Source organism: Vipera berus (genome assembly GCF_964194415.1).
Source record: "Vipera berus genome assembly, chromosome: 2".
In the NCBI taxonomy this organism is placed as follows: domain Eukaryota; kingdom Metazoa; phylum Chordata; class Lepidosauria; order Squamata; family Viperidae; genus Vipera; species Vipera berus.
Window position 1 is genome coordinate 243,529,807 of NC_138203.1, and position 26,810 is coordinate 243,556,616.

Below are 26,810 nucleotides of genomic sequence, written 5' to 3' on the forward strand. Positions count from 1 at the left end.
CCTCAGGCTACTATATGCTACCATCACTTTGCACTGGTTATCATCCATTTCATTAGTAACTGTTGTCAACAATAACAATAAATCCAGTTAATCAGACACTGTCACCTCCAGCATGATGCCTCTCCAAACTCCAGTCACTTAGGGAGGCAGAACAACTTTAAGGAGCAGTTTGATTCTTAAATAAGAAAAATGGGTTGCTTAATGAATAAATTTCTTTTGGCTCAGGTAGGAAAGTGGCACAGGGAAGTATAGCAAAATCCTAAGGTGTTTTAAACACAATAAATGGGGTTCTTTTCTCTGCCTTTTACTGAAAAAAGGAAGCCTTTATCCAATAATATTTCCCCAACAATATCCCTATGCCACAAATTTAAGAAAGATTCCCTGAATTTTTGACATATAAACACAAAACGCTATGAAATGGAGAGGGAAGTTCACTGCCATACTACTATATTAATATTTTTAGTTATTTAAAACATTTATATAGTTGCTTGTCTTCTAACCAACTCTGAGAGCCTCCCAATTAATTAATTAATGTATGTATGTATCTGCTGTGGTGGTGCAGTGGTTAGAATATAGTACTGCAGGCTACTTCTGCTGACTGCCAGCTGCCTGCAGTTTGGCAGTTTGAATCTCACTGGCTCAAGGTTGATTCAGCCTTCCATCTTTTTGAGGTGAGTAAAATGAGGACCCAGATTGTTGGTGGCAATATGCTGACTCTGTAAACTGTTTAGAGAGGGCTATAAAAGTAATGTGAAGTGGTATATAAGTACTATTGCTGTATGTATGTATGTATGTATGTATGTATGTATGTATGTACATATGTATGTATGCTAACTAATAAATCCCTTCAGATTCATTGGTCCTGATTCCAAGTAACAAATCAAACTGTTTTGTTTCAAATTTATCAAAAAAAGTCCGTCTAGATTAACATATAGGGAATGGTTGCTGGATTTGGGTATGTGTAGTTTAATGAAGAGAAGGGTGAGGGGTGACATGATAGCAGTGTTCTAATATCTCAGGGGCTGCCACAAAGAAGAGGGAGTCAAGCTATTCTCCAAAGCAGCTGAAAGCAGGACAAGAAGCAATGGATGGAAATTAGTCAAGGAGAAGCAACCTAGAACTAAGGAGAAACTTCCTGACAGTTAGAACAATTAACCAGTGGAACAACCTGCCTCCAGAAGTGGTGAATGCTCCAATACTGGAAGTTTTTAAGAAGAGACTGGCCAGCCACTTTTCTGAAATGGTATAGGGTTTCCTGCCTGAGCAGGGGGTTGGACTACATGACCCCCAACCCCCTACTATAGGCCGCCCAACCAAGCAGAGGAAATAGATGAACTTTTTGCTAGTCAGCTAACTAAGGTATGTAATAAGCACATCACAATAGTAATGGGGGACTTTAATTACCCTGATATCAAGTGGGAGACAAACTCTGCACCAAGTGGAAGATCAAACAGATTCCTGTCAAACCTAGCAGACAACTTTCTCTCCCAAAAAGTAGAGAAGGGAACTAGGGGATTAGCCATATTGGATTTAATTCTCACAAACAGAGATGAAATGATAGAAGGTGTCGAAGCCACAGGAACCTTGGGGGGAAGTGATCATGCAATATTGGAATTCAACATTCTGGAGGCACAAGCAATAGAACACAGCCAAACTAGAGTCTTGGACTTTAAAAGAGCTAATTTCAATAAACTTAGAGAGACCATGGGAAGAATTCCATGGATGAGAATCCTAAAGGGGAAAACAACTCAAGAAGCTTGGGAAATTTTGAAAAGTGAGATAATAAAGGCCCAGTCTAGTACAATACCAACAAAGAAGAAAAATAAGAGCTCTCAAAAGAAACCAGCATGGCTGCATAAAGAACTTTCTGATAAATTGAAAGATAAAAAGGACAAGTATAAGAATTGGAAAGAGGGGCACATAACTAAGTCAGAATATCAGCAAATAGCCCGTGCCTGCAAAGATGAAGTGAGGAAAGCTAAGGCTCAAAATGAACTAAGGCTTGCGACCAAAGTCAAAAATAACAAAAAATGCTTCTTTCAACATATAAAAAACAAGAAAAAAGTTAAGGAAATGATTGGTACATTAGTGGGGGAAAGTGGCAAGAAGGTGACAAGCAATAGGGAGAAAGCAGAACTATTTAATTCATTTTTTGCATCTGTCTTTACACAAAGGGAAAAAACAGTACAATCTACCCAAACCAGTGCCATAAAAAACAGAATAGAAACGCAAGTTAAGATAGGCAAGAAAATGGTAAGTGAGCACCTGTCCAGCCTAGACGAGTTCAAATCACCAGGACCAGATGGATTACACCCCAAGGTTCTCAAGGAACTGGCAGACGTGATCTCAGAACCACTGAACTATATTTTTCAAAGATCCTAGAGCACTGGGGAACTACCAGAGGACTGGAAGAGAGCTGATATAGTTCCCATCTTCAACAAAGGGAAAAAAATAGATCCAGGAAACTACAGACCTATCAGCCTGACCTCAATACCTGAGAAGATTCTGGAAAACATAATCAAACAACAAATCAGCGAACACCTTGATGCAAACAAAGTCATCACTAAAAGTCAACATGGGTTTGTCAAAAACAGATCATGCCAGACAAATCTTATTACATTCTTTGACCAAGTGACAAAACTAGTGGACCAGAGGAATGCTGTAGATATATTTACTTGGACTTCAGTAAGGCATTTGATAAAGTAGATCACAACCTACTACTTGATAAGATAGAAAAATGTGGGTTAGATAGCATTACCACCAGATGGATTCGTAGCTGGCTGACAGGCCGTACTCAAGGGTGTGGTCCTCAATGGAACCCCATCTACATGGAAGGAAGTGTGTAGTGGGGTGCCCCAGGGCTCTGTTCTGGGCCCAGTGCTCTTCAATATCTTCATTAATGATTTGGATGAGGGGATAGATGGGGAACTCATCAAATTTGCAGATGACACCAAGCTGGCAGGAATAGCCAATACTCCAGAAGATAGGCTTAAGATACAGAAGGATCTGGACAGACTCGAACACTGGGCACTATCTAACAAAATGAAATTCAATGGTGAAAAAAGTAAGGTTCTACATTTAGGCAGGAAAAATCAAATGCATAGGTATAGTATAGGTGGTACCTTGCTCAATAGTAGTAACTGTGAGAGGGATCTCGGAGTCTTAGTAGACAATCACTTAAATATGAGCCAGCAGTGTGCTGCAGCTGCCAAAAAAGCCAACACAGTGCTAGGCTGCATTAACAGAGGGATAGAATCAAGATGAAGTGAAGTACTAATACCACTTTACAATGCTTTGGTAAGGCCACACCTGGAATACTGCATCCAGTTTTGGTCACCACGATGTAAAAAAGATGTTGAGACTCTAGAAAGAGTACAGAGAAGAGCAACAAAGATTATTAGGGGGCTGGAGGCTAAAACATATAGGGAACGGTTGCTGGAATTGGGTATGTGTAGTTTAATGAAGAGAAGGGTGAGGGGTGACATGATAGCAGTGTTCCAATATCTCAGGGGCTACCACAAAGAAGAGGGAGTCAAGCTATTCTCCAAAGTACCTGAAAGCAGGACAAGAAGCAATGGATGGAAACTAGTCAAGGAGAGAAGCAACTTAGAACTAAGGAGAAACTTCCTGACAGTTAGAACAATTAACCAGTGGAACAACCTGCCTCCAGAGGTGGTGAATGCTCCAACACTGGAGGTTTTTAAGAAGAGACTGGACAGCCATTTGCCTGAAATGGCATAAGGTTTCCTGCCTGAGTAGGGGGTTGGACTAGATGACCTCCAAGGTCCCAACTTTTATTATTATTATTATTATTATTATTATTATTATTATTATTATTATTATTATTATTATTATTATTATTATTATTATTATTATTATTATTATTATCTCCAAGGTCCCTTCCAACTTATTATTATTATTATTATTATTAACAGACAATATTTTAACTGCTTACCAAGAGGCTAGATAAATTTATTAAAAGTATACATGATTAAATTGTTACAGAATCACATTCAGAGCTTTAGGTCTTTGCCTTTTACTCTAGTGAAAAAAAAATAGTGAATACAAGTATGGATAGCACTGAAGACTCTGGAAGAAATATTATAATCCTTTTATTTTTTTCTCTTGCTTTTCTCATTTCATTCCAATACATCTTGCAGCTTTGTAGTTTATAATTTATTATCTCCATTCCCTGAAGGAACATTGCCATTCCTAGGTCTATAGTCCTGAACTTAAATGTACAAAGCAAACAACATCTGGTCAAGTCAGTCTTTTTTTAAAATGCTTACTATAAATATGGTTCTTTCCCTAAATTCAGTTCCTGAATAGCCAGGTCACTGATGAATTATAAGCTGCCAATTTGTTCCCAAGGTAATGCTACATATCTGTAAATAAACATATCTCCATATCTGTAAATAAACAGGTATATGTGTAACAAATATAATCAAGCTGAAAGGGAGTCTTAGGGAATCTGAAATTTACATCTTGCTGGGCATTATGTTAGTGAACTACTGTGGACTGTGCATAGTCAGCTCTCAAGTGCCTTTTGACATGGAAATGACAACATAGTTGTGTGCATAAACATGCACATTTATTGAAAAAAATATCCTTATTTCCGATGCTGAATTCAGCTGATCTCCCTATCTCAGGCAAAAAGTGCATACTCATGAAGGTAACAGAGGTAACCCAAAGAAAGAAAGAAAGAAAGAAAGAAAGAAAGAAAGAAAGAAAGAAAGAAAGAAAGAAAGAAAGAAAGAAAGAAAGAAAGAAAGAAAGAAAGAAAGTTGAAGTTGAAGTTGAAATACAGGTTTGTCAAACTCCAAAGTAGGCACAAATTAGGGTGAAGCTCCCCAAAGATTTGAACAATATAATTAGAACTAAATAATTGTTTTATTTCAGAAATGGTTAACATTGCAAACTGTTGACAACCATTGATTAGTTTGATAGTTTAATGGTGAAACAGATGACATCTAGCACTGTTTCCATGCCTACTTTCTGATGCATGTGCACGCGTTTTATTTATTTATTTATATTTATTTATTAAATTTGTTTGCCGCCCATCTTGCCACAGGAAATACATTTAATAAATACATTTGTATTTGTTTGATAAATATTTGACATTCATGTTTCAAAATTACTCATTAATGCAGTGGTTCTCAAAATGTTTCCCTCAATTATCCCCTTTCTTTAACTTAAAAACCATAACAAAAACAGAACCCAGACTCAAGTGTCTCTATAGTAATGGCCTCAAACTGGATCCTTGACTTAAAGACAAGCAATTACACATTGTTCATTACCTCAATTACCCCACTTTAAAAGGCTCTGCATTAATGGCTTTTCCATGTTTCTGAATTCCTTGCCATTTAATGGAATCCCAACTCCAAAGAGGCAGAATTAGTTTGGAAAATGTGTATGTTGTAATATTGTGCTGACTTGAGGATGGCTATATAGCAGCAGGAAAAGGCCGAACCCAGATTTGTTGACCTTGCAACAACAAAAATGGAAACATTTACCCTGTTTTCCATTTCAAGGGATTTCATCACAAAGCTTTTCTTTCTTTGAGTAGCATTACTAAGGTCAGATTACCAGACTGGGTGGGGAAAACTGAAGCCTGAAGGAATCACCAAGTACATGGTGTTTGAGGAGAAAAGACGGGTTGAGACAAAGGGGCTGTGGAGAGTCTGAAAAATAAAGAATTGAATATAGTGAGGGAAGTCAGCTCCCCAGAAAAGGAAATATTAAAAGGGCAGAAAAATATATTTCCTAAAAAAAAGATATTGAAGAACCAGGAAAGCATGCCCAGTTGGTTTAATAGCCCTTGCTCTTCTCCCCACCCCCGCAGCAGAAAACCAGTTCTATAGACATGCAAATGTGAACCATCAGGAAGGTTGGAGCTGGAAGCTTAGGAAGACACCTAAAATCTACATACCCCACCGAAACTCTAAGACAGGACATAATAGGATGGATTGACCCACAACCATTGAGAATACCAGAAAGGCACACCTGGACGCAGGTCAGGATATGTGACACAGGAAATAGCCTCAAACACGAACAGGAAATAACTCCAAACAAAAGAGTCCAGGGAGTATAAAACCCCATCTGCTCAGTCCTTTTCTCCTGGGTCCTTCTTTCTGTCTGGCTTTCCTCTACAATAAACTGTAACTTATTCTTCCTAAAGTAGTCTCCATGTTGTTTATCCCCAGCTTGGATGGAACCATGATGAAGACTTTTCTTCCAACAATAGCATACAAAACATTTATGGCCACTATCTTTATTCCATAGGCATTGCTGCTGCCAGGTCCATTAAGTATTGTTGCTACAACACTTCTCTAATCTCTTGCTGAATTTGTCAGCCATGAAGCTATGTATTATTATACCAAGTTTACATGAAACAAGTCATGGATATCAAGTCTAGTACAGATTTGCAACATATTCACCATGTTAAATGAGAGAATCTCCATTGCGATCAATTATTATGATCCTCACAAAGTTGGCTGGTAGGTTTAAGAAACCACCTCCTCCTCAGTGGGTTCTGATTAGTAGAAAAATGCCTTATTAGTGAGGTCAACCCATTCAACCTGTCCTATCTACTTCACATAGATGAGTAAAATAGAACAGCTTTTAATCTGGGATTGCTGAAATTTAATTTAATTAATATGTGATGCTTTTAAAACACACACATAACTAAACTGAATATTGCCTTTTGGGGATTATATCATTTCTAACTTTTCTTTTGTATTTATTTCTGTCCACTGAAAAGCAAAATTTGGATCACGTGGGTGAAGGGTAGGGACAATAGAAAAACAAAACAGACTTGACCAGAGGATGAGAAGGAACACTGTCAACCAAGATGATCTTGATAGGGGATTTAGGTTAACATGTAATAATTCAAACAGAAAGAGTTTGCTTCCAAATCGATATGATAACAAAATCCGGCACCACCACATCTTAATGGAAATAAAGGAGAAAGCAGCTTACCTTTGAAAATTATAGTTTATACTACTATGTAAAAGTAAAAAGTTGAGATTTGATGTTACTAATTTATTTTACTGCACCAAAGGTATTTGGAAGTCAACGCCTTTTGTTTCTTTTTCCCTTTTTTTCTGCACTTTTCCCTTCCCCTTTCCCGCCCCTATTTTTCCTACTATTTGTTTGTGTATTTTTGTATTTTATACTCTAAACTAATAAAAAAAATGAAGAGGAAGTTATAGTTTTTACAAGAAGATAAAATCATATCAGTTTATTTACTTGATGGAAAACAGGAAGCATCTCCATACAAACACAAAAGAAGTAGACTAAAGTGTTCTGTGTTCTTATATCCCTTGCTCTCCCCTCCCCCGCCCCTGCCGTATGAGTGAATTCAATTTATTCTTCCCAGGTTCCCAGTTTGTCAATATGTGTAAATCAAGAATTCTTGCTTTAAAACAAACTACTTTTTTTCCAAGAAACATACAGTTCCATGGATGGCTTGTATAATAATTCTTTAAATCAATTCTCATGCTTGAGAAATCCATAATTTTTGATGTCTTGAAAGAACCACAGAAAATTTGTAGCTGGCTGATTTATCACTTTCCTTTAAAATACAGCTTCTAGCTTATATAAAAAGCTAGTTCAGTATTTGCTAAAGTACAAATAAATTTGTAGGGATGAGAGAAAGTGAAATCTCAGGGTTTGAGATGGATTTCTATTTATGCCTACAGGTACTTAACTTTTTTTTATTGTCACATAACCAGTATGGGATTTTTTTTTTAATCAAGAGGGAATAGGCTATACGTGGTATAACATTATAACAAACCAAGAAGCAAACATGGTGATATTCTAATGGAAAGCTTCAATAAAATGAATTTCGTTTTCACTCTAAAAGTCTGCTAAATGCTCTGAATGCTTCTATTCCATATACCTGCTTGCCTTCTCTATTTGTGAAGGTAAAGGGATAAGGTGTTTTTTCCTGCAAAAAATGTTGTTTAAAATATTACAAGAATATACTAAGCTCTGATTCTTTGGGACATTTGTCTGAGATTACAACACAATATAAGGGGACCAGCTTGCATCATGATAGCACAAAATGGTTTTTGTGAGGTGGAGTGTTTTGATATCACCCAAAGGTTCCCCTGTTTTAGGAAGAGGTAGTTTATAAATTAGAATAGGACATGGCATGCCAGATTAAAAAATGTGAAAGGCACAAAATCAATTAAGAGCAAATTATATCAATCAGAATATAATCAAATAAATTATAATTTCAAAAGCTGCAAAGTAGTATCTAGCACTGTAATTAAATGGAAGTTAGAATATCTATTATTTGCATTTTGTTCTGGCTAAACTGAACCCATTAGAACTTGGAATCCAGGTGTTAAATTCAATAAACATTTGTCTGAATTTCTGAAATAAGCTTGCAGGAATGCTGTAGAGTCTAGGGAACTTTTATTTTTTTTCCTTTATTTCCCAAGCAAAAAAAGAGAAGAGAACATTGACCATTGTGGAAGGCATAATGCAGAAAACTGGTATACAGGGATGGCTATTTTGAAAGATGTGTGGGCTTTTTAAGAAATTAACCACTGCTTCTATTGCTGTTACCATCCTTCATGCAATACCTTACTGGTTTGTAATGAAAATCTTGGCAAGTGGAAGTGACACTCAACCATTTCTATATGAGAAATGGTTATTGCAAGGTTATTGCAAGGCTATCATTAGTGGAACCCAAAAACAGTATAGTAGGATGGTAAAGATGTTACTGATCACTGAGTCACGTTAAAACTAGTCATGACCTCTGTCAGCCTCAAGAAAGTTGTGGGGATAAAATTAGGAGATACGTCTCCATTAGCTACCTTGAATATTATCAGAGGTTAGAGTGCATATCCTGCAACAACATTTAATATCAACAATATTTGCCTCTTCTAGGTCCTTGGGAAACTCAATAGGTAGATAAAATGTCAAATCCAGTCCAAATATCTGGCTGTTTGTATGATCAATAAAAAGCCTAAACATCTGGCTGGCTATTAAACCAGTGTGTGATTCAGTTCGCACTGGTTCGCACTGGTTCAGTGTTCTACTAATTTTTTGTTGACTTTAGTGAACCGACTGATGCCCTAGCCCTTTTTTGCAAGGCCCAGAATGGACCAGTGGAAGTGCATGGACACCACTTCCAGAGTCCATTCTGAGCCAGGAAGGCCTCCCCCAGGCCTCCAAGGCTTAGAACAGACTTCTGGAAGTGGCGTCCACATACTTCCGGTGGCTGTTCTGGGCCTGGGAGGCCACCTGGGCTCAGAATGAACTTGAGGAAGTGGCATCCACGCAGAGACCTGGTAGTTCAGGTATTTGAATCCCACTACTCTATGAAACTAACCATAATAAAAATAATATGCCTGAGACATTAGAAAGTCCAGCTTCAGCCATATGATTTCAAAAGTCTCCTGTTTAATTCCAGCCTGATGAATCTATATATATGAGAAATATGATGAAGCCAGATTAGACATACCAATTAATTCAAAAAGCCAATATCTGGGACAGAACCAGACAAATTATGACATAATAAGAATCCTTATTTTGGAAGGCAAATTAAGGGATATGCAACATTGTCATATCTCATTTCCAAATACATTGCACTGCCACACTACCAGTGGCAGTGCCACACTACCAGAGCTCAACCGCTTACCGGTTGAGCTCCGGATGGCCCCCGACCTGCGCTCCTTCTGACGTGATCTAAAAACTTATTTATTTGAACAAGCCGGCCTGGTCTGATGGGTTTGGGGTTTGGGGTTTTAACATGGATTTTAACTAATGTATTATATCGGGCATAATTATTTAATGTTTTTAACTTATGTATTTCGTATTTTAATATTTATTGCCCTGTACACCGCCCTGAGTCATTCGGGAGAAGGGCAGTATAAAAATTTAATAAATATAAATATAAATATTCCTTATATAAATAGGGAATAATTATTAGGCTGAATAAGTGCACAAGGCAAGATGGTTTTCTCCCATATCTAGGGTTACTAGAGTCCAGGAAAAATGGGACAAGTCCTATTTTTTGTCCTCATGTTCTCCACCTGCAAGACATCAAATATTGCCCAGTTTCTTTTTTTTTTTTGGGGGGGGACACTTTTCAAAAAGCAGTCATTCAAACTTCTGTGTATTGTGACCTTGTAAATTGACTGATTCTTTCTTTCCACCATCCATCAACAGGCTTGACAGTCTAGATTTATGTTATTTATTTTGTGATACCAGCAATCGACTTCAATCTTGCCCCTTCAGATCTATGATCACTGTAGCCTGAACATCACATGACTAATTCTACATTTCTATGGTGAAATCTGAAAGGAATGTAATTGATTCTATACTATCAATACTATATTTTCTTGAAAAGACTTGTTGGGAAAATGTTGCCACTGCAAAAGAGTTTTTCTGATGCTGTAAAAAGTACAGGTAGTCCTCGACTTAACAAAGGTTCAATTAGTGACCATTCAAAGTTACAACGGGCACTGAAAAAGTGACTTATGACCCTTTTTCGCACTTATGACCATTATGGTATTCCCATGCTCACATGATCAAAATTCAGATTCTTGACAACTGCCTCATATTCATGACGGTTGCAGTGTCCCAGGTCATGTGATCACCTCTTGCTACCTTCTGATAAGCAAAGTCAATGGAGAAGGCAGAGTCACTTAAAAACCATGGTATTAACTTAAGAACTGCAGTGATTAAGTTAACAACCATGCCAAGAAAAGTTGTAAACTGGAACAAAACTCACTTTAAAAAAAAAGAAAAAAATTGGGCTCAATTGTGTTTATGAGGACTACCTGTAATTTCATAGACGTGGAGGTTGCAATATATTTTTCCAGTTACTGTCTTTTCTTTTTCCCTCCAAGTCCTTCTTTCCAATTGTCCATTTCCTCCTTTGCTTGGTCAGATATCTGGTACCCCTACCCATATTATGCTGAAGACAAGAGACTAAGGCCAATGGTGGGATTCAAATATGTAAGCAACCGGTTCTCTGTGTGGATGTCACTTCCGGAAGTCCATTCTTGGCCTGGTCAACAAAAAATTAGCTACCGGCTCTGCCAAACTGGTGCAAACTGGCTGGATCCCACCACTGTCTAAGACTGGAAAAAGTAGCAGTAATATCTTCTCTCAATGCTCTCTGGAGGAGAGGGCCTATATATATTTTTCTGACAGTACTTATTAGTTGAGAGCCAGTGTAGCTTTTAGTCCTGCCTTAGGCACTAATCTAGTTGGATGACACTGGGTCAGTCAGTCTTTCTCAGAGACTTATCCTGGCAGGCACTAGTCTTGAGACTGACTCAAAGGCAGTATAAACCCCAAACAATCTCCTCATTAGTTAGCTATTCAAACTCAAACAATCCTCCCCCAAAATGACAAAGATTGAAAAGACAAAATGAATGTTTTAAAAGAAATGAGAGATTATTAGTAATGTGTCTTCATATAACTCAAAGCTTTGCTTGGGCAGCAGGGCCCTATCCATGTAATGTACTTTCAGGTTTGTTTTTCAAAGGATTTTCAATATATATATATGCTTTCCAACACACACACACACACACACACACACACACACACACACACACACATTTGCAATAACCAGGTGAGCTATTAGTTATATATTGTTGTTGTTGTTAGCTGCGAAGTCGTGTCCGACCCATCGCGACCCTATGGACAACATTCCTCCAGGCCTTCCTGTCCTCTACCATCTTCTGGAGTCCATTTAAGCTCACGCCTACTGCTTCAGTGACTCCATCCAGCCACCTCATTCTCTGTCGTCCCCTTCTTCTATTGCCCTCGATCTTTCCCAGCATTAGGCTCTTCTCCAGTGAGTCCTTCCTTCTCATTAGGTGGCCAAAGTACTTGAGTTTTAGCTTCAGGATCTGGCCTTCTAAAGAGCAGTCAGGATTGATCTCCTCTAGGACTGACCGGTTTGATCGCCTTGCGGTCCAAGGGACTCGCAGGAGTCTTCTCCAGCACCACAGTTCAAAGGCCTCAATTCTTTGGCGCTCAGCCTTTCTTATGGTCCAACTTTCACTGCCATACGTTGCAACTGGGAAGACCATAGCCTTGACTATACGCACTTTTGTTGACAGGGTGATGTCTCTGCTTTTTAGTGTGCTGTCTAGATTTGCCATGGCTTTCCTCCCCAGGAGCAAGCGTCTTTTAATTTCTTGGCTACAGTCCCCATCTGCAGTGATCTTGGAGCCCAGGAAAATAAAATCTGTCACTACCTCCATTTCTTCCCCATCTATTTGCCAGGAATTGAGAGGGCCAGATGCCATGATCTTGGTTTTCTTAATGTTAAGTTTCAACCCAAGTTTTGCACTCTCCTTCTTCACCTGCAACAAGAGGCTCTTTAGTTCTTCTTCACTTTCTGCCATTAGAGTGGTATCATCTGCGTATCTTAGGTTGTTGATATTTCTTCCGGCAATCTTAATTCCAACTTTTGATTCATCTAGCCCTGCCTTTCTCATGATGTGCTCTGCATATAAGTTAAATAGGCAGGGCGACAGTATACAGCCTTGCCGGACTCCTTTCCCAATTTTGAACCAATCAGTGGTTCCGTGTCCAGTTCTCACTGTTGCTTCTTGACCCGCATATAGGTTTCTCAAGAGACAAATAAGATGGTCTGGTACTCCCATCTCTTTAAGAACTTGCCACAGTTTGTTATGATCCACACAATCAAAGGCTTTAGCATAGTCAATGAAGCAGAAGTAGATGTTTTTCTGGAACTCCCTAGCTTTCTCCATGATCCAGCGTATGTTGGCAATTTGATCTCTAGTTCCTCTGCCTCTTCGAAATCCTGCCTGCACTTCTGGTAGTTCTCGATCCACATACTGCTGAAGTCTAGCTTGTAGGATTTTAAGCATGACTTTACTAGCATGAGAAATGAGTGCAATGGTGCGATAGTTTGAACATTCTTTGGCACTGCCTTTCTTTGGAATTGGAATGTAAACTGATCTTTTCCAATCCTGTGGCCATTGTTGAGTTTTCCAAATTTGCTGGCAAATTGAGTGTAGCACTTTTACTGCATTGTCTTTTAAGATTTTGAATAGCTCAGCTGGAATACTGTCACTTCCACTAGCTTTGTTGTTGCTCAGCTTTTCTAAGGCCCACTTCACTTCACATTCTAGGATGTCTGGCTCGAGGTCAGTGACCACTTCATTGTGATTATCAGGGACATTAAGCTCATTCTTGTATAGTTCTTCTGTGTAATTTTGCCACCTCTTCTTAATCTCTTCTGCCTCTGTTAGGTCCCTGCCATTTTGGTCCTTTATCATGCCCATTTTTGCATTAAACGTTCCCTTCATTTCTCCAATTTTCTTGAAAAGATCTCTGGTCCTCCCTATTCTATTATTTTCTTCTATTTCTTTGCACTGTTCATTTAAGAAGGCATTCTTATCTTTTCTAGCTATTCTCTGGAATTCTGCATTCAATTGGGTGTATCTTTCTTTTTCTCCCTTGCCTTTCGCTTCCCTCCTTTCCTCAGCTATTTGCAAAGCTTCCTCAGACAGCCATTTTGCTTTCTTGCATTTCTTTTTCTTTGGGATGGTTTTGGTTGCTACCTGTTGTACAATGTCGCAAACCTCTGTCCATAGTTCTTCAGGCACTCTGTCTATCAGATCTAATTCCTTAAATCTATTTGTCACCTCTACTGTATATTCAACAGGGATATGATTTAATTCATACCTGAGTGGCCTAGTGCTTTTCCCTACTTTCTTCAGTTTAAGCCTAAACTTTGCAAGGAGAAGCTCATGGTCTGAGCCACAGTCAGCTCCTGGTCTTGTTTTTACTGACTGTATAGAGCTTCTCCATCTTTGGCTGCAGAGCATATAGTCAATCTGATTTCTGTGTTGACCATCTGGTGATGTCCATGTGTAGAGCCGTCTCTTGGGTTGTTGGAAAAGAGTGTTTGCTATGACCATCGTATTCTCTTGACAGAATTCTATCAGCCTGTGCCCTGCTTCATTTTGCACTCCAAGGCCAAACTTGCCTGTTATTCCAGTTATCTTTTGGCTTCCTACTTTAGCATTCCAATCCCCCATGATGATAAGAACATCATTTTTTGGTGTTAGTTCTATAAGGTGCTGTAGTGCTTCATAGAACTGGTCAATTTCATCCTCTTCAGCACTGGTGGTTGGGGCATAGACTTGGACTACTGTGATATTGAATGGTTTGCCTTGGATTCGAACTGAGATCATTCTGTCATTTTGAGGATTGTATCCCAGTATTGCTTTTCCTACTCTTTTATTGACTATGAAGGCTACTCCATTTCTTCTGAAGGATTCTTGCCCACAGTAGTATACCTGATGGTCATCTGAATTAAATTCACCCATTCCTGTCCATTTTAGTTCGCTGATACCTAAGATGTCGATGTTCAGTCTTGTCATCTCTTGTTTGACCACGTCCAGTTTTCCTTGATTCATGGATCTTACATTCCAGGTTCCTATGGAGAAAAAATCTTTACAGCATCGGACTTTCCTTTCACCACCAGACATATCCACAGCTGAGCGTCCTTTCGGCTTTGGCCCAGTCGCTTCATTCTTTCTGGCGCTACTAGTACTAGCCCTCTGCTCTTCCCCAGTAGCATATTGGACACCTTCTGACCTGAGGGGCTCATCTTCCAGCGTCATATCGTTTTGCCTTTTGGTACTGTCCATAGGGTTTTCATGGCAAAGATACTGGAGTGGTTTGCCATTTCCTTCTCCAGTGGATCACGTTTTGTCAGAACTCTCTGCTATGACCTGTCCGTCTTGGGTGGCCCTGCACGGCATAGCTCATAGCTTCATTGAATTACGCAAGCCCCTTCGCCACGACAAGGCAGTAATCCATGAAGGGGATTAGTTATATATACATATACATTATTCATAAACATTTTATTGTATTTTTTGTACAATGGTCTACAGAATCAATTGAGGTGGCCCCCTTGTTCTTCTTGAATTTCTTGCATTTGAGGATTTTCTAAACAGTGTGATCAACAGAACAGGTGCAGTGAAATATAACTCAAGTCCAAAGTGAAAGAAATCAAAAGGTTTCTCATTGCCTTTTCACAAAAAGAAGAAAGCAAAACTCTGGAGAAAAATTTTCAGAGAGATGCTTGACTCATGATTTATAGCCCTTTTGAGAACCCTAAAATAAAGTAAAATGGGATAGTTCCCCCTTCCTCATGATAAACAGAGATAACAATCCCCAGATGTAACTAAATATTCTGAATTACAGACATAGTTTTTACTTATCTGTTGATATTTAAGGTCTTGATGCATCTCCAGACTGACAACACAGTTGCAGACGATTGTACAATCAATAATGCTATTAGAATTATAGATGCTGTTTGATGGCAAATACATATGTGTGTATGTACATGGGTATCTGTCTGTGCTCCAAGGTGCTCCAAAGTAATAGAAAAATATTGTTCAAAAACCAAACACTGAAGATTTCATGTTTTAATAATCCACAGCCAGAAGTATCCACAGAGAGGGGTCAAAAAATTCAAGTTGGTTGGTCCATCAAAGATCTCCCCCTTTTTTATATTCTTCCTAAATTGGTGGTGGTCCCCTTGACTTTTTGATCCCCCAGGGGACACTCCTGCCAGGAATAATAATGTAAAATTCATAACATTGGTGAATCAATCCTCATACCATCTCCCATCCCTCACTTGATTTCAGTTCAATGTGCCAAATGTCTCCTCCTCCTCCTCCTCCTCCTCCTCCTCCTCCTCCTCCTTCTCCATAGCTGCTCAACTACAGTGAATGCCAGATGATGCACAAAATTAAATAAGAAATTAAAATGACTATATATATATATTAAATTTTGAATATTTGGGGAAAATGTCCTGCACATTGTAGTTTAAGCACATTGCAGTTTAAGCAAAATATTTTAAAAAGAAAAATAAAAGTAGTCTGATCTCATGACTGCAGAGAAATCTGAAAGACAGATAATTTTCCAAGTGGAAACAGGATAAAGCAACAGATACAGCCAACTTGGTTGGCTCTAATATTTGTCCTAATAATTACTGACTTGCTTTGCCCTGTTCTTCTTCTGATTCTTCACTCCTTGCAAAGAACTACGGGCACTCAGAGATCAGAAAATAGTAGTTAATTTTCCTATTAATCTTTTGTTTTATTACACAAGTGGTATTTAATAAAATAAGCTTAAACAGAAGAGTTGTCAAAAACATTATATAAAATAAAAAAGCAATTTCTTGAAGAATTATATGCGATTAAGACAATGTATTTGCTGACATATTAGTGAGATCCAACTGGGGTATTATTAAGTGCACAGTTTGCTCTAATTTCACTTTCAGCTTTCTATTAAATTTTATTGATATAGTTTCCAGACAATAGGGGGAAACGTACAAAAACAAATTTCTAACCTTTTGATATGTAATTTAGTATTAATTTTCTCAAATGAAAAAAAATATGTCTGTTTTGTTTTGTTTTTTAAGAGAAGCAAGTGAAGAAGTTTAAATTGTGCACCAAAAACACTAGAATACTTGATGGGTTATCAACACCATCCATTCTGAATTACTAGCATCTTTAGTCAGTCATAGTGATGTAGAAATGTTCTTTTGACAGAGCTTAAATATCAGGTTTAGAGATGTCATTTGCCAGTTTCTTTATTCATTACTTAATAATAAACTTTAGCATTTTGTCTGTAATAAATACTTCTTTTTTTAAAAAAACTTCCGAATTAAGATTAGTTTACAACCTCTATTCCTAGTACACTGATAGCTAGCAAGAGTAAAAATGTGTAATGTCTGTTCTTAAATGCCCAATAACATGATGGGGGTCAGTCCAGGGACATGCACTGCTTTATTAGAGGACAATATTTGTAGCTCAAAGTTGGATTGAGGGGTTTCAACAGGCACCAAGACACAAACAAAGACATACCATTCAAAAGAGATAATCAACAAGCACAAAAAGAGAACAAAAAAGAACAAAACACCTCTTCACTAGCAATCAACACCCAGATGAGCAGCGATTAATGCCAAGATTAACATTAGACTAATAATCATGAAGCAAACCAGTGGTGGGATGCAGCCAGTTCGCATCACTTCAGCAGAACCGGTAGCTAATTTTTGTTGTTGTTGTTGTTGTTGTTGCCCAGGCCCAGAATGGACTTCTAGAAGTCCACACAGACAACTGGTTGTTCACATATTTGAATCCCACCACTGAAGCAAACCATATCCAGTCAAGGAAGCTAATAGTGTGGGAAGTCAGCTCCCCAGAGAAGGAAATATTAAAAGGGCAGGAAAATATATTTCCTCAAAGGATCTTGAAGAGGCAGGAAAGTATGCCCATTTTTTCTTGATAGTCCCAGGCCTCCCTCCCTCAAGCAGATGTAAATCCAGGGAGCTAGGAGATTAAAAAGACAAAGGCCTAAAATCTACATACCCCATCCAAAGAGTCATCAGCCCAGCCCCAAGGAAGCCAGACATGACCTTTGGATATAATAGGATTAACCCATCACCATCAGAATACCAGAAAGGCACACTGAGACTCAGGTCAAACGTTCATGACACAGAAAATAGCCTCAAACAGGAACAGGAAATCACTCCAAACAAAAGGCTCAAGAAGGTATAAAAACCCACTCCCTACATCTGCTCAGCCCTTCTCTTTTCTGCCAGCCATCTTCCTGTCTGGTTCTCCTTTTCAATAAAGTACAACCTTCTTCCTAAATGAGTCACCATGTTTGTTCCCAAACAAACAGCAGCCCAACCAAAGAACCAGCATGACCACTCCCACCAGTACTGACGGGCAAGCCATTAGAATATAAAATGAGAGCAATTCCTACTCCCTTCTAGCACTAATAATGTTACTAGTTTGGGTAATGAATGTCTGCAAGGAAACAATCAAGCTCAGAGAGCACCAAGGACCCTTCACTGCATTATTAACATCCTTTACATTGTTATATTTGAAAGCCTGTAAATCTTAGTCAGAATAGAGAAATTCCAGGATGGTGACATTCAAAGCATGTGTCCAGTTCAACAATATAGAATGTTTTGCTGCCTAGTGTGATATTTAACCTGTGCATTTTGCTTTAGTCCCAAAGAATTTTTATTTCTCAGAGGAAAAAAGGTGGAAAAACAAATGTCTGACCAGCTCCTGAAATCCTAGCAGCAGCTTTGTAGGGTTGAGATATTCCCCAAGATCAGAAATCTTGTTTGGAGCATTTCAAGAAAAGGAAGAAAGGGAAAATCGCATTGATTCATGCCCACTAAAAAGAGAGATTTTAAAAATACTACTTTACTTTATATCCCTTACCTATACAAACTCTGCACCAAAGATGGCATATTGCCTATGCAAAATAAAGGCACCATATAGATATTAAAATAATTATTTCAAAAGAAATTCATGCCTGTCCTGTGATATCCTCTTTATAATAATTCTTCTAAACTTTAAACGATTTCCACTTTACAAATTTTGTTCCTAGTTTGACACCTACTAAAATTATTTATGTTCAGGCAGAATTCTATATGCTCACATCACAGATTTCCTGCTTTGTTATCTTAGCTATACATTTATAACAGAGAATAAACAGTTCTTTATGTTTGCTAGAGTAGGAAATATAGAGTATTTTTACAGAAATAAACAACTAAATACAAATAAGATCAAATGGGGAAATACAAGTTACAAAATGACAAAAACACAAACTATTTCCAGGGGCATAAGATGTAAAAACTGTAAGGCAAACGTCTTATGCTAACACTAAAATCCAATTTCTGTTCAAAATATGTTGACAAGAATTTTTATGAGAAAGGTCAATAGGTGACTCAGCCATTTTTATTTGTGGCTTTGACCTTTTCAGTCCCCTGTTCCTGCAATTCACATTCATTATGAATAAAGCCCATAGTTTTCACTGTTTTCATTCCACTGAATTATAAACAAACACTCCTATTGCTAAGAGCCTCCTGGTATAAAATGAACAAATAGTGTGGAGGGTAGAGCACTTAAATGTACTTTAAAATATGAAGGAGTCAGGTGATGTAGTTACAGTGCCTTTAAAACCCATTATTGCATAAACAGTTGAGATAATCTAACATAATTACTTACAATATACTACGCAAATGTTTTGCTCATCTGCAAAGCTATTAGGGAAAAACTCTTGCTCTGGAGAGCCAAATAATATGGAATGTTGTATTTGGAAAATGCAGTTCCTGCTGATCAAAAGGGTGGTGTTTTTTTTTGTGTGTTTTTTGCATCTGATCAGATATAAAAAGAGGTGTAACAGTTGACTCCCTGGTGGTGCAGTGGTTAGAATGCAGTATTGCAGAATAACTCTGCCCATAGCCTGGAGTTCGATGATAATGGGCTCAAGATTGACTCAGCCTTCCATACTCCTGAGATTGGCAAAATGAGGACCCAGAGTGTTGGGGGCACTATGCTGGCATTGTAAGCCACCCAGAGAATGCTGTAAAGCACTATGGGAAAGTATATAATTCTAGGTGCTATTGCTATGTGATGGAGCCAAAATCATTTTGGACAAATCTATAGTTGCCATGAAATACTGAAGCCCATTTAGAATACACTCCTGGGACTTGAATAACCTGAAAGATTCCAAGATCACTACTATTATAGACCCAGGAACAACAACAATAACAACAAACAAGTTATTGAATGAAAATTTTTGTTCAAAGGTCATGTTCCTGAAAACACTGGAGACTGATCACAATGCTAAACATAGAAGATCCACTAGTAGCAACACAGAAGAAAGCCCTTTTGTAGATTCTTGAAAATGAGACTCTGCAAAGGGTGGTATCTACACAGCTTCACCTCCCAATCATAACTTATAACCAGGCTCATACTGAGATGGATATTCCTTCAGGTAGATATGCTTCAGGTTTTTTAGTGTAAGTTATAGTCAATGAGCCCCATTTTGCAGTTCCTTCCTCCACCCCAGAGTTCCTTACAGAAGTGCTGGAAACTGGTAGTGTTTTATGAGACTTCAAGACAGGAAGCACTACAAAACTGTAGCATACATCCCAAAATAGACTTAACAAAACTTAAAAAAAAAACTTCAAAACTCCTTTCAAACACCCAGGAATATAAAATAAAAAAAATTGGGCACTGTGCCCAGAAAACAATTGGCAACCAAAGCAAATTTTCATTGTTGGCATGATATATTCCTAGTACTGCGTACCAGTTAACTGCCTAGCTGCTACATTTAACACCAATTTTTGGATGCTGTACAGTGGTATATCCACATATACTGTAGCATGTAGCAGTTGCTTAATTAAGATATAAACAAGGTAGGAGTAATTGTTGCTATGTCAAACTAGCTCCAAAAGTTAAAAGTTGAGACCCAAGATATGAGTCTGAAACAGCCTGGAATGGCTTGTATTATTCATCCAGAAAGTTTAAAAAGTTTCCATGCAGGGTACAGAATAATAGATGTAAATTTTAGGGAGACAAATTATATCCTAATGTAACAGAGAACACTACTATCTAATAGTCAAAGCAAATCAACAGTGGAAACAATGACCCAGAGGTGGGGGACTCTTTAAACAGATGTGTTCAAACTATTAATAATAATAATAATAATAATAATAATAATAATAATAATAATAATAATAATAATAATAATAATAATAATAATAATAATAATAATAATAATAATAATAATTTTATTTATATACCGCCCTTCTCCCGAAGGACTCAGGGTGGTGAACAGGGCAAGCATAAAAAATACAAAAATACAAAAGTTAAAAAGGATTAAATATATGCCCGACTAAAAACAGTAATTACAAATATTAAGATAACAATAAAAGAAACCCCACCCATCCCCCATCAGGCCAGGCCGGCTTGTTCGAATAAAAATGTCTTTAGGTCGCGACGGAAGGAGCGAAGGTCGGGCGCCATCCGGAGCTCAACCGGTAACCGATTCCATAGCTCCGGGGCGCCCACAGAGAAGGACCTCCCCCTGTAGATACTTTCATTTGGATCCCTACATCAAAGGGCCTTAAATGACCTTTGAATGTTATATTGTCATTCTGATCATTATTATTACTGTTTGCATATTCATGAAACTCAAAGCAGTTTGCACAAGGGTCTCTCCTAACTGTATCCCCTTAACAACAATCCTGCAATTAAGATTGAGTCGAGATAGAGGCAATCATCCAAGCCACCAGGTTAGTGGAATGGGGAATTGAGTTGGGGATTCACAGACCTTACTCACTAAATCATGCTACATTCTGTCACTAATAATTATCAAGCATGACACTGCAATAATTATTTCTTAGGAAGAAACAGGAGAATCTTATTTTCAGAGTTGTTATTGCCAGGATTTCCAGTCCAAATCAACAAGTTGTATGGAGGATCAAGACAGTAATAGGGAGCATTTGTATATTAAAGCAGAGAGGGTAATTTCTTTCCAAAATGCTCTTAAGCTATCCATTCTAAAAAAAACACTTTCCCACAAGTCCTCTATTGTTAATTTCCTCCACTATACCCTCTGCTCACAAATGGGAGCATCCATCCATGTTTTGACCTTTGGGTCTTCTCAGTTTATTCTATTAATATCATCATATTTTTCCTAGGCACCCACATAGCTACTGCACCCCACCCTGTCAGATTAACATTCTTCTGCTTCTCTGAGAATTGTTTTTTTTTTATCTTGGCCTTGAACATGATTTAAATAAAAAGGGGAAAACTCTGAAAGGCTTTGCCAGCAGATATTTCGAAGAGCCTTTGGGTGACTAACAAGGGCTAAAAAAAAATCAGATAGAAAGGAAAATGTCACAAAGAATAATGCTTAATAGAGTAAAAGATAGTGCCCTAGGGACTAGACACATAATTCATATAATTACAGCAGGTCCATTCACCATCCTGGCCTGGCACCCGGTGAGGAGAATCCAGGTCTTCAGGGACTTCTTAAAGGCTAGCAACCCTTAACTACATTCTGTTCACTTATTGCAATGACAGCCCTGATCATGTACTCTTTTTTGACCAATTAATTCGCCATGACCTTTCCATGCTGCCATAAAACCTGGCACAATAAATTCCAAGTCTTGTTCAAAGAATCAGTAAATGACACCAGGTTATTCATTGACCTGTCATATTTTATCACAGCAAAGCATGGAGCTCAACTGCATGAATAGTATGAATTACAGGTCTCACTTCAGAACTTGCAAATGGGCATCCAATAAATGTGTAGGTTTCACACAAAGAGCTGACTGTGGGGAAACATGAAACAAACAAGGGTTTCTGCTGAAATATAGAATTGACAGAAGTCTATCTCTCTTTGGATTAACTAACTATTCCCCCCACACCCACACATACACAGTGCACAACACCTCAGTATGGGAAAACTGACAATAAACTACTTGATGTATGTATGTATCACAACATTCTCCTCTCAACATACTCAAGTAATGTATACTCATGAATTAAATCATACAGTAATTTTGGTTAGTGCTTTGGTTTTGGTTAGTTTGCAAACCATTATTTATAGACTAACTTGGAGGATACATTACAGGTAGTCCTCAACTTACAACTGGTTGTTTAATAACTGTTCCAAATTACAATGAACCACCCATTTGTAAAGTCACGACGGTTGTATATGTCATGGTCATGTGATCATATTTGGAGAGACTTAAGAACCAGCTCACCTTTACAGCCATTTGCAGCATCACCCTAGAAGACAAACTCAGGATCCAAAAAGATCTTGACAAACTTGAACATTGGGCCCTGTCCAACAAAATGAGTTTCAATCTGAAGAAAAACAAAGTCTTACACTTAGGCAGGAAAAACCAAAGGAACAAATACAGATTAGGTGAGACCTGCCTTGGAGGCAGTAACTGTCAGAGGGACCTTGGAGTCCTGGTGGACAATCACTTAACTATGAGCCAGCAGTGTGCAGCAGCAACCAAAAGAGCTAATACAATCCTGGGTTGTGTAAATAGAGGCATAGCATCAAGATCACATGAAATACTAGTATCACTTTACAAAGACCTAGTAAGTCCACACCTGGAATACTGCAGCCAATTTTGGTCACCAGTAAAAAAAAAAGATGCTGAGAGTTTGGAAAAAATTCAGAGATGAGCAACTAAGATGATCAAAGGCATGGAGGCGAAAACATACAAAGAACAGCTGTGGGACTTGGGTTTGGCTAGTCTAAAGGAAAGAAGAAATAGGGGAGACATGATAGCAATATTCCAGTATCTGAGAGGGCTGCCACAAGGCAGTGGGAGTCAGGTTGTTCACCAGAGCACCAGTGGGAAGGATGAGAAACAATGGTTGGAAACTGGTCAAGGAGAGAAGCAACCTGGAATTAAGGAGAAACTTCCTGACAGTGAGGACAATCAACCAGTGGAACAGCTTACCCCCAGAAATTGTGGGCACTCTATCACTGGAAATTTTTAAGAAGAGACTAGACACTAGACAATCACCTGTCTGAGATCGTATATGTTCTCCTGCTTGAGCAGGGGGCTGGACTAGAAGACCACCAAGGTCCCTTCCAGCTCTATTCTATTCTATTCTATTCTATTCTATTCTATTCTATTCTATTCTATTCTATTCTATTCTATTCTATTCTATTCTATTCTATTCTATTCTATTCTATTCTATTCTATTCTATTCTATTCTATCCCTCAGTCATGCAATTGTAATTTTTTTTGCCAGTTTTCAGTTTTACTTTTGGTTAATGACAGTGATGGGATTCAAATATGTGAACAACCGGTTCTCTGTATGGATGCCGCTTCCGGAAGTCCATTCTGGGCCTGGACAACAAAAAATTAGCTACTGGTTCTGCTGAAGTAGTGCGAACCAGATGAATCCCACCACTGGTTACTGATAAAAATCACCAATTGAGAAAAAAAAATGATTTGTTAAACAATGTTTGTGTTCAGTTACATTCTGTAGCATTCACTTAGTGATGGCAATATTTGTGTAATGTTTGTGACATTTGCTCAAAAACTGCCACAAAAGATATCAAAAAATTAGGTCTAATCACCTGATGCCTTATGGTGATAAACTGAAGATTGTAATTCTTAATAAGTTGAGAACTACCTTACCTTTTTTTTCTTGTTTATTGGTTAAAAAAACAAATTATAAATGAAACAAGTACAGTAATAAATAAAAAAAGGTACTGGTTCTCTTGACGGGGTAAAGAAAGAAAGATCTGATTAGATGAAACTGAGAGAATCCTGCAAAAGAGAAGAGAACTTTAATAAATAAAATTATATGAAACAGTGAATGGATGTGGTTGAAGAATAGATGATGCAGAAAAATATAGCAAATGATGTTGCTGTAAACAAATTTATCCATATTTCTTCTTCCTGTCCTCTTTTCATGCTTTGAATATTCTCTGAATATAATTGCTTACTCCAAAAGAGAATTGGGCAATAGATATGTATGAATATATATTTTTAAAAATCTTGAAGGGATTGTTATATTACTCCAAACCTTAGAGTGAGGCACTTTATTTATTATTCAAGCTACCTCTTCTAGACTTTAAGATTAGACTTAAACTAGGATTTAAGGCTGCCTCTAAATGCACTGAATCAAAGTGAAAACTGACTTTGTACAAAAGTACATTGCACTGAAGACTGCAGAGTGCACATGAAACCTGAATGTGGGACTTTACTGGACAACAATTCCTTTCAATAGCACGACTGTAATATCCAAACTCAAGGGGAACAATTTTAGAGCAAAAAAACTTGCTACATTCCTGTCCAGAACTTTTATTTACATTTTTTTTGAAGTAGGAAAGTACCTGCCTCTCACTTCTGCACAATAAAGTTAGAAATTTGATTATTTCCTGTTTTCCTTTGTTTTCCTGATTTTTTTTTTTGAAGTTGTAAAATAGGGCAAAAATCTCTTGCTGCTGATGCTTGATGCAAACAGCTTTATCTTGTGTTTAAAAAGGAAGGAAAAAAAATAAAATATACAAGTACTTCTCATTTAGTGACTGCTTCATTTAGCAACTGTTTACAATTCTGATGATGAAAAAGTTAACTTTACAACATGCTTTGGAAAAGTCCTTGTATTTACAACCTCCACAGATCCATAAAGTAAAGGAAAAGCTGAAGTAAGATCATAAATACTGTTGCGGTTTTACTTAGTGAACATTCTGCTTAGCAACCAAATTGTTGGCCTCAATTGTAGTTACTGAACAAGGATGATCTGTAAATAATTCATATAAAACATGGGCCTCCAGCTGGCTAGAGTCCAACTTCTCTTGGATAATTTAGGACATTCAGAGATCACAGGATGAGGAAATAAAGTTAGCTGCAGCATTCTGGGATCTTGACTTGAGTACCTTTAACCAAAACTCCATCAAACTAAGCCTAAGAATTTCCTGCATACCAAACATAGATAGAACCCTAATTTGTGGCTTCCTAGGTAGCACTGGCACAATTTTAAACATGAGGAAACATGAAAAAGCATTTTTAGGACAATTTTCCTTTAGTTCAGATGCCTTGATTTAATGCATACCAGTCAGTCAATATATTTAAATGTCTACAGGCTTCTGAAAAGTTTTTCTGTTTTACGTTTTTTTCACTTACCTCTGCACAACACAAGTCTTTCAAAATTATTCATATTTTTTTTTAAAAAAATCAGCAAATGCTAATACAATGACAGCCTTACAAACCTTAAAATATGACTCGGCTATTCAACTTACAACATAATAGGCTTCATGCATAAGGCATTTTGGAGGAGAGAAATGAGCTGAAGAGTTGCATATGCATGGATAATTTTGATTTATAAATGTACAAGGATTTAAACTGAAAGAAACGAACAAGATACGGCCCTTACTTGTCACGAATCTGTGAAAAGAATGACAAAAAAGATACAGGCAACACTAGTTCATAAAACATCCACTCTCACACAAATACCAATAATAGGCTGGAGTCCTAGTTTGGAAGCAGCTATACTGTATCATTATTTGCTTGCTTATTTATTAGAGTTGCATCCCACTTTTCCTGTATTAGCTCAGGGCAGCATATACAGCACTCTTGATGAGGTTCCTGTTGCTCTCTGAACTTGGTTGCTTTCTTGCAGAGATTTCATCACCTGGCTAGTTTACATCATCAGAGCAAGGGACGTCTGGGTTCATTGGTGGTTTGCATATATAGTAGCTTGCTCTGCCACTTTTGGTAGTGATATGGATTCTTCCTGAGTGGTACCTTGATTGGGGTATTTAATTAATCAATTAACAGATTTGTATGGCTGCCCAACACACACACTGTGAAGCCAGGTGGCAGACAACATGAAAAATCAACAATATAAGAACCCCAAAACCACACTCCCCCATGGCAGTGATAGACACAGTCATACAAGTTACTTTATATAGTCTGAATCAATTTGGGGTTCCAAGCCTGCTGACAAGACCATGTCTTCAGGGCCTTCTAGAAAAGTAACAAGGAAGCGGCCAACCTTATTTCTGAGGGAATGATGTTTCAAAGGAATGGAGCCACTACACAGAAGGCCCTTCTTCTAAGTCCCATAAGAGGTATCTCCTTAATAGATGGAACCAGGGCTTTTTTTGTCATAGAACGCTCAGAACGGAGTTCCGGCACCTTTTTTGGATGGAACCTTGTAGGGTAAGCAAGGCAGGTTGTATGACATGTGTGAGTTCCGGCACCTTTTTCTTTTACAAAAAAAGCACTGGATGGAACCCACAGCATACCCTGCTTTCTTGCTCTGGCAGGCTGGGGTATATGTAATTGGGGACAGGTGCCCATTTGTTCCTGGGAAGGATGAGTGAAGAATGCAGAGTGCATGCCAAGAGTGTATATTCTCAGCAAGGTGCGAAGGTCATCCCAGCTGCCCAGCTAAAGCAAGCAGGCACCTCGATTGGGCAGCTGTAATATA

The 26,810-nt window shown here is 38.0% G+C and overlaps 1 protein-coding gene across 2 annotated transcripts in view; it reads right to left on the reverse strand.

The window, feature by feature from the left end:
* Positions 1-26,810, reverse strand: part of GRM7 (glutamate metabotropic receptor 7) — a gene marked incomplete at both ends in the record, with an annotated part of 531,934 nt that overhangs the window by 354,632 nt on the left and 150,492 nt on the right. The window lies entirely within an intron of this gene.